Source organism: Bidens hawaiensis, unplaced genomic scaffold (assembly GCF_021521415.1).
Source record: "Bidens hawaiensis isolate Kalapana, Puna unplaced genomic scaffold, B.hawaiensis_p1.1 tig00006190_1, whole genome shotgun sequence".
NCBI classification, from domain to species: domain Eukaryota; kingdom Viridiplantae; phylum Streptophyta; class Magnoliopsida; order Asterales; family Asteraceae; genus Bidens; species Bidens hawaiensis.
Genome location: NW_027491410.1, coordinates 836,299 through 845,680, shown reverse-complemented (window position 1 = coordinate 845,680; position 9,382 = coordinate 836,299). Strand labels below are relative to the sequence as shown.

The 9,382-nt window shown below is 34.2% G+C and overlaps 1 pseudogene across 1 annotated transcript; it reads right to left on the bottom strand.

Moving 5' to 3' along the window:
• Positions 1-4,170: 4,170 nt before the first annotated feature.
• LOC143631664 (BURP domain-containing protein 6-like) lies at positions 4,171-6,006 on the bottom strand (annotated as a pseudogene). Its single transcript, XR_013153402.1, has 3 exons — positions 5,903-6,006; positions 5,377-5,494; positions 4,171-5,130 (listed from the first exon to the last, which is right to left on the bottom strand). The product of XR_013153402.1 is annotated as a BURP domain-containing protein 6-like (transcript).
• Positions 6,007-9,382: the final 3,376 nt, after the last annotated feature.

Sequence of the window (9,382 nt, the reverse complement as noted above, 5' to 3'; positions counted from 1 at the left end):
TACCGTTAGCCGCGGAGTTGGACAACGATGTCCTAAAAGTCTCCCAAGAATCCGGTAAAGTACCAAGAAGCTATAAACCTTGTATCTCGTCTTCAAACTTAATACCCATACCTGCAAGCTGATTAATAACACACTGAAAAACATTCAAATGATCAGTAGGAGTTCCATCACGGTATTTTAAGTTTATCAACTGTTTAATCAAAAACAACTTATTGTTCCCGGTCATCCGAGCATACAACTCTTCAAGCTTGGTCCATAAAGTACGAGCATGACTCTCCCCGCTAATATGGTTCAAAACATTATCATCAACCCACTGGCGAATATACCCACAAACCTTCCTATGCAAAATATTCCACCCTTCAACAGTTTTATCTTCAGGTTTATCGGTACTAAAAACAGGCAAATAGTATCCTTCACATAAAGAAGGTCTTCCATCTTGCCTTTCCAAACATGATAATTAGAACCATTCAAATTCACCATCCTACCTGTATTAGCTTCCATCGTTCAAACAAGTCTTAAACCAAGAACAAGAGCCGAAGCTCTGATACCACTCTGTTGGGAAAAACGACCACCTAGCCATGAACGGTAAACAAAAATGCGGAATTAATCTTCGTTTGGCTAAACTTTTTCCCGACCCGAATGAACCAATGAGGATGCAAACAAATAGGGTAATTTAAAAGTAAATAGGACACAATAATTTTAGCGTGGAAAACCTCTCAATGCGAGAGTAAAAACCACGGGACTACTAGAGCCGCTTAAATCCACTATCACCAATAATAGCAATACAAAGTCTTCTCTAGGTAAAACTAGAGGCATACACAAATCATCATATACTTGGTACAAACAATCTTCAAGTATATGAACTATAAAAGAATACGAGTAAGAGGTATCACCAACGAGAGAATACCCAGTCTCTAAAACGTCTCTTATCTCTTGACAAAACACCAAAAATAATTGGGGCACTAATTTTCTTCTCTTCGTAATCTTTCGTCGATGGCAGAAGAGGAACAACAAAAAACTCAATAATATTCTTTCTTGTGTGCGGCCGATATATCAATCACATGAGCAAAACCAATATATATTTATATGTTTCTTCTCGTCCACTCAAGGCCCATGTTGGCCCATAGTCCAAAAACCAAAATCACCAATTTGGTGTGTAATTAAACCCATGTAGACTAAAATTTGATGGGCTTTCTCATGGGCAAAAAATACCCCAACATAAACGATTAGATGATTAATTTAGGGTTTTAAATGGGCAAAATTAGGTTCGGGTATACATGCGCAAACATCAGTTTTGACTTGCTAACACGAACTGATTAATAATATGTGTGTATGCAAGTTTTCATGACTCATTATTGTGGATGTTTAATGTTACCCATCTAAGTTATTAACCAGATTTTCTTTAGTTCTATATAAGTAGGGTTTTTTTTGTTACTGCTATGGTGGTGGTGGTGTGTCGGTGATATGCATCTGATGTGGGTTTGACTTAGAAACATTTACGGTTCCGTGGCATGGTGGTAACACTGTCATGTAGTTAGTCATTGTTTTTACACCAGCATTTATCTTCAAATCATGATATGCCAAAATGATATTAGCACATGTTTAACATCGATAAAAATAATAAAAAAATAACAGTACCACTACCGATGTTCGTTAATCGGAATCATTTTGGTTCGTCACGGTATTGAAACTCATATAGCTCATGACACACACACACAAAAAAAAACTTTAATTTGAATAGAACTTCGTTATCAAGTGAATGTATACTAGAACATCAAGAAAACAATATTCAGAAGGATTATGTATTCAAATTTTTTTTAAGTTAATGAAATAAACGAACTCAAGTTAATACAGAAAAATGAAATTAAATAAAAAAGGGATATTGGTTTTTTATACTTCTAACTTTCAATCGTTGGTAGATAACTCTCTCAACTAACTATTTGTCTCCCACCACTCCCAACTTGTAATTTCTTTTCTTTTGTCACTCCCGAACTTAATGGACCCTAACCCCGTTAGTTTTTTTGCTGACGTGGCATTTTTTTGCTTATGTGGCATGCCATGTGGATAATAACTTATTAAAATAAAGAAAAACCTAACAACACAATAAATAATATATATATATACACACACACATACAGACACGACACCACCACCATCACCACCTTTTACACCACTGCCACTTCCGGCCTCTATCACCACGTTCACCATCACCGCTAGATTCACTGCCTTCACCACCACCAGTAGCCTCCATCGCCTCCTTCACTGCCTCTACCGCATTTTTCCTGCGAGCCCGCCGTTAATGATAAAACAACGATTCGAGGTAATAAACATTACATTCTACTCGATTCTTTATTCACATCAAAATCCCTATGCTAATGTATTCAGATTGTAAACAAGAAAATAGAATTTTAGCAAAGTAAATTGGGTTGGTCTAGGGTTTGGCTGTTGATGTGGCTGCTTACGATAGTGGTGGTGGTGAAGGCTGACGGTGAGGGTGAAGGCACTGGAGGCTAGCAGTTGTGATGAAGGTGGTGGCAGATTCCGACGGTTGTGGAGGCCGACGTGAATGTTGGTGGTTTTTGTAGTGGGATTTGTGTGTGTATTATTTGTTGTCTTGTTAGTTTTTTTAATAAGTTATTTTTCACATGGCATGCCACATAAGCAAAAAATGCCACGTCTGTAAAAAAACTAACGGGGTTAGGGTCCATTAAGTTCGGGAGTGCCAAAAAAAAAGAAGTTACAAGTTGGGAGTGGTGGGAGACAAATCGTTAGTTGGGAGTTTTATCTACCAACGAGTGAAAGTTAGGAGTATTGGGCACAGTTGGATGTAGATATCATGAACGCGAGGTGCAGGATACCAGGCCGAGAAAGCCGGGCAACCACTCCCCTATGTGCCAATCGCTAGTGCAGCAAGGGCCCCGGCGCCCAGCTCTGCTGGAGAGGCCTCGCCTGATCTGAGAAGTGCTAATTCGGTTCGGATAGACTATTATATATAGTATAAGGGGTAAAAATTGTAACAAGTCGGTCTATTTTTCTAAATTGTGGAAATTTTATACTACGCACGACTTCGTGGCCTCGCCTGGGATAAGGCACGACGGGTTGGTTGTGTACAAAGTTAAGCAAGAATGGGGTGAGGCACGACCGCACCTAATGGCGACCATACTATTGTCTCATATATCTCATTAAGAGTGTGTTCATGGAGTTGGTGAAAAGTTATTATTTCAAGTATTGTGGATTGAATACAAGATATTCAACTTACATAAATATTATCAAGTTTATAACATCCATCAATTGGTGCTGGTAAGATTCTACACCCATATGATTGATGTTGGAAATAATGACTTTGTAAATTGTGTTCAAACAAGGCAGAAGATTGGAACGTATTTATCTTCATTTCAAGCATCTTAATCAGTTGGTCGATCTTTTTGCAATCAAAAGAGACAGGTGATGCAGCTTGTTGTCCGTTTGTTTTTCCTATGTAACAGTGATATTTAAGTTTTTAAATTAGAAAAGGAAAAAAATATTGGTGTTATGTATTTTAAACATACCGGAATGTTTTATGATCTAAAAGATAATCATGCAACCATTCATGTGTGTTATAACCTTTCTAATTAGATAAACTTGGGTGGAACAAGTCTAGTTTAGTTTAAGATCAAACTTTTAAATCTTTCTTCGTTCTAATGCTACGTTTATTTTGTTTCTTGCTGTGGTTGTGTACTTGTGTGGATCTTCATGGGCTTCTATTTATCTTAATGGGCTATTTAAAGATGCTCAAAAATGTTCCAGTCTAATCCTCGGCCCAACTCTCTTTTTACAATGCAACTCATTTGGAATGCTTTGTTTCGGTCGGGCTATGAACACTCCTAACTAGAAGATTTAATTTGATTTGTTTCGTCTGTTATTTATTTACAAACTCTTATATATACTTTTTATTATTATTATTGTTGATCCTAGCTTTCAAGTATTCGATTTGAAGATTTGAACCTCGGCTTCTGGCTCGATGAGAAGCTTGAGGATGCACTGAAAGCTCAACAGATGCAAAAAGACATTGAATTGAGGATCTTATAAAAAGTTATCGTCTTTCTAGTAAATAGTAGTAATTGTTATTTGTTATACAGCTGAAATACTTTTAAAATTAAAGATATGCAAGTAACTAATTAAAGAAGACACACAATTTTATTTCTTATATTACAAACACCGACAAAGTACCTAAACAAACATAAGCAAATTAGTTGCAACAAGTAGCATCGACACTCAACCTAAACATTCATTCTTAAAGCACACACAAACCATCAGTACTGAATTAAACACTAATAATTAATATGGAACCCAAAGAACATGATCTTCAGGTTGGAAATGACACAGTGGAACAGTTCCTGGAGCCACCTTAAGCACTTCAAATGCCATATGTTTCGGGTTAATTTTCGTGGTATCCGTGTGACAAATCGCCACGGAATTCACCTTGGTTCCATCCTCACCCTCCAAGGAAACCGCATACGATCGGATATCAACGCTCACGTGACAAAAAAAGACAGCATACGCGTAGCTTTGCATATGACACACCACAACTTTGTTATTCTCCGCGAGCTTTTTGACCAGCCCAATCTTGTACTCTTGTGACGGGGTACTTTTTTTACTATTCACCTCGGTCGAAAGCGCTCTCACCCTTTTACCCAATTTCATAGTAGTCGAATCGATCATGGATTCTAACGAAGTCGCACAAAATATTTCCTCACCTTCACTGACATTGTCCTTACATATGTTAAAGTACATGCCTTATAATTTCGGCTTCCTTTGAGTCGGGTTCAACCGAAAACCTATTGTAGATTTCGGGAAGGTCATTTAAGGAAAAGGGAATTGAATCGGAGATGTTTCGGGGTAAAAGTTCGGTTTTATGGGTGTTTTTCATGAAATGCAACTTCAGTTGTTCGCCTTGATACAAGTCGGTTTCCAAGAATAATAACTTCATGATGGGGTTATGTTTTTGCTGTTCCTTGGATCCTTGTCTCCAAGCCCAGTAAGATTGTAGGGGTTCATTATCTTTAACCTCATACTTGGAATAAGGGTTATAAGATTGTGTTAGCTTGATGTAAGTGTCCATGGTGACTTTTTCCTTTCCATCGTCCCATGCTGCATGTAAATCAACATAATATTACTTTTATTATTGTTGTTATTATTATGGGGAAAATTAACGTACAATTAAATTAAATTAGCATGTTAACCGTGAGAATCAAGTAGTGTAATTATATAATTATATAGTTAGTAATTACGTTACACGATAATTACAATATGTTATATATGATTCTCACAGTATCACAACCATATACTAAAAGTTGATACAAAATATAAGAAATAATAAAACAAAGGATGATCAACCTTGAGTGTTTGATAAAAGTTGATTAATTGCTTTTGGAATAGGAGTGTTTGGTAACACAGATTTCCAGTACACTTCAGGATTGTTTAGTGCATGACTTCCCACAAGTACTGCTACCAGCTGATCATCGTAACCAAATCACAAATTAATTCAAGAAATAATTTAATTCCTATCACAAAACACAAAGTCTTTATTTTGTAACACATTATACATATCTTTATAACTCAAGTCCAAATTAAATACCAAACGGGCAAACCTTATTTTAGCTCTTTTGAACAACATTTGGAACTACTCATTACCATTCGTATGCTTTGTATTATTTCGAGAATTAAATGTGGGCCCGCCCCTTAATCGCCTTGTATTAGTTATTATGAACATGAGTGTTTAATTTCTAGATCATTGAAGCTACTAAACATTTTTTAATACTACTGACTTTCAGTTGGCATATATTATTATGGCTTCTCATATTCTTATATAAATATCTATCTATTTAGGTTCATGTTGTTAATGAAAGATGTATACACTTACAGAAAGAAGTGTGTAAACGTGGAGAAGCTTGAACTCCATCGAAGACATGTTTTTGATGGTGTGGTCAAGTGAGATTGATGAAGTAGTATTTATAAAGTGATAAATAGACTTCATTAATAATTGAATTATTCAAGCATGCGCACCCGTACGGTAAAGGTAAGTCGGATTGTCGGAAGACCACGTTAATTTCTTAACGTTTTGTATATATATGTTAAAAGTAATACGATAAACAATTATATTTCTTGATATAACTTTTGTTTATATGAATATAAATCCCCCAACTAATTGGGTGGTAGTCTTTTCATTATTTACATGGTATCACGCCAGTAATTCCCCCTCTCCCTAACTCAACTCACTATGAAGATCACACCGCCTTGTTTAGTTTTTGCCTCCGGATTCGGGTTTTCAACAAACTCTTCACTAATCTTTTGTTTCTTCCATACTTTACATAAGTTATGCTTCTCACTTCTTAAGCAATGACAAAACTCTTTCTAAATGCTTTGCAGGGTAAAGTTAAAATACAAAGGACAACAACATGAGAAGAGTGAGAAAGAATTCAGTCTATTGATCTTAGATTTGAATGACTGAGATTAATTTAATAAATAAAAATTGATGGAAATGACATGAAGGTAATAACTCACCTTTGTTGACTTCCTCTCTCCACATGCAAGGCACATGTCAATTCCCCATCATTTTAAAATGTTCATAACTTTTCATACGACATTATTTTTTCAAAAAAAATTCACCATAATAATAAGCGTTTTTATCTTTAATATGAGTATCATATTGTTATATAAAAATAAAAAAAATTAATGGATTTTTTTAATTGTTTTTTTGTTGTGCATTGTGTCTTTTAGTCGAGTTTTCATATGAATTGTATTATAGATTTTGATCTTTATATTTTTCAATTGGTACTCATATTAAAGACAAAAATTCAAACAAAGATTACGTCATTGTGTCGTTTTGTTCGTCATTAACTTTTAGTCATTGTGTAATACGTTCTGTTGATCAGTTCTTCATGTAAGTAATAAAAAACATGATAAATATTAAATCAATGACCTGTTACAGCATGAAGAGTAGTAACCGCAGCAGGGTATGATGTAGTCGACATGCTTGTCATTTTGATCGAGTTCCCCTTTGGGATGTATAGTTAAGGATGGTGTTAGGGTTCTGGAGAGAAACCCGGTTTAGGAGAGAGGAGGCACACAAAATTATCATGTGTGTGTGATTATGTTATGATGTTAATATTTATCTCTCTTTATATACACCCAAGGGGAAACCCTTTATTAGTTAATTATAGGTAATATGGTCCATCAACAATTACCAAACTAATATATAAGAAGGTATAATTAATATTTTGATCTAATATAATATAAATGATAATGATGACCATATTAATAAATATATAAAATATATTTATTCTTACATTCTCCCACTTGGCCGAGTAATAATTTATTATGAGTATTAGATAAGCCTGATCAGGAGTTAACACTCATTTTAGCTTTAAACTTAAACTGGAGCAGAGAAATACAGTCATTGAATTGAACATCAGCTCAAGACCCCCATTAATCATACTGCAGTCCTTATTTAAAACCTAAGTAGTAATGATCAAAATTTTTAAATAAGCCCTTCAAAACGTTTGATTTGTGTATTAATTCATCTATATGTCATTATGCATGCAGAACATATTAAGAGACGTACAAAATCAAAACTGATGAGAAAATTTAATAGTTAATCATTCATAGTATGATATGCAGTTGCGCATAGTCATCAATAACCCGTCATTATTATAAGCGCTTTCATAATATTTATGGGTGAGACTTTTAGTTATCGGATCCTTAAGCATATCATGAATGTATTCGATACGAAAATTTAGATTCCTTAATTCGTTCATAAACGAATAATTAATTTCACATCGAAATTTTAATGCAACACTTCTCGAAATGTTAATGTTTGAGTAAACATGGTAGCTGACTTTATCACAGTAAATCTTCAATATATAATTTATATGGAGTTAATAAACTTATGAGTCCACTGATAAATATTCAACAACATTTATTGCTAATTGCATTGGTATTAATCAACACATTATGTCATTATAACTTAGATTGTTGTTATCAGTTCATTATGACTCCTCCATGAGAAAATTTTATCTGCTGACATAAGAATATATCCCGAAAATTACATTTTCTTATCTTTGAATATGACAAAGTTTAGAGTAATCTAATGGTTTGAATTCTAACTTCTTCTTTTAAATTATAGTTTTTCGTTTCCTTTAAAGATATCTTAGTACTCTTTTAGATGCTTCACATTAATCTAGACATATCTAGTGTGTTGCAATTTTGAGTAATATCTAAACGAGTATAGACTTGAACTTATATAAGGCTTATACTTAATGAAGCATAAGGAAATAATCTATGTGTTCCTATTATCATCTAAAGTAGAGCACTATTGTTTGTTACATGTGTAAGGAATGTCTCTGAGATCTATAATATCAAAGTGTGTACGAACAATGCTTTGACTTATGTAACATATACTTGTCAGAAGAATGTCATCTATATAAGGACAAGTTTGTTTTTAGTTGCTCCCATTCATCTTGAGGTAGGTACATTAATCCACTTGTTTTTTTTGAAAATAATTGTATAAAGGTTTCATCATATTTTGATGTTTGCATTAACCCATATATGAATTTTATTGAATTATAGACTAAATGTTCTTTGACCTTCAGTTTATAACTTTTAGGTTGTTTTATGAACATATAAATATGTAAGTCGATTGTTAGGGAAAGTTGTTTTAATGTTCATCTAATGTAGCTCTTAACTATTATAAGCTACTAGAACAATAATGATCCTTAAAGAAATCTTTTGTAATATAGGTAAGAAGATTCTTTGATAATTGGTTTATCCTTGAATATAACCTTTAACAATCAATCGTACTTCTTATTGTCTTAACGTTTCGTATTGGGATTTAGTTTAGTTATGAACACTCTAAGGTGATTCAACCAAATCTCAAAACGTTAGCCTGACTTATGGAGTCAATTATGATTGATGCTAATGGTTTAATTATAAGGGGTAGGATCATTAAACTTTCCAACATCCATTTCAACTTTAGTTAGGGAGGTTACATAATCATCAATTTTAGAAGGTTATAAAACCTAGATGGCCTTCTGAGTTGATTATTGGGTAATTTTAAAAGTCTCGGTTTTATGGATTAACTCTTGGTTAGGTTGCTATCATCTTTTGGATTCTAAGTGTGTAAGAGTTGGTGCAGTATGGTGTAGAAGAGGTGTAATCGGAGCGAAATTCGGAGTGAAATTAATGACTCTCTCCCCCCCGCCTCTTGTACTTTTGACAAGTCATTATAAGGACTTTTACTGCTCCCACTAACCTTAGAAGCCTTTAGAAAATTTACATGCCTATGGTCAATATTTAAAGACCAATAGATTCTAATAGAGAAGCAAGTTTATAATATAAGTTGTTG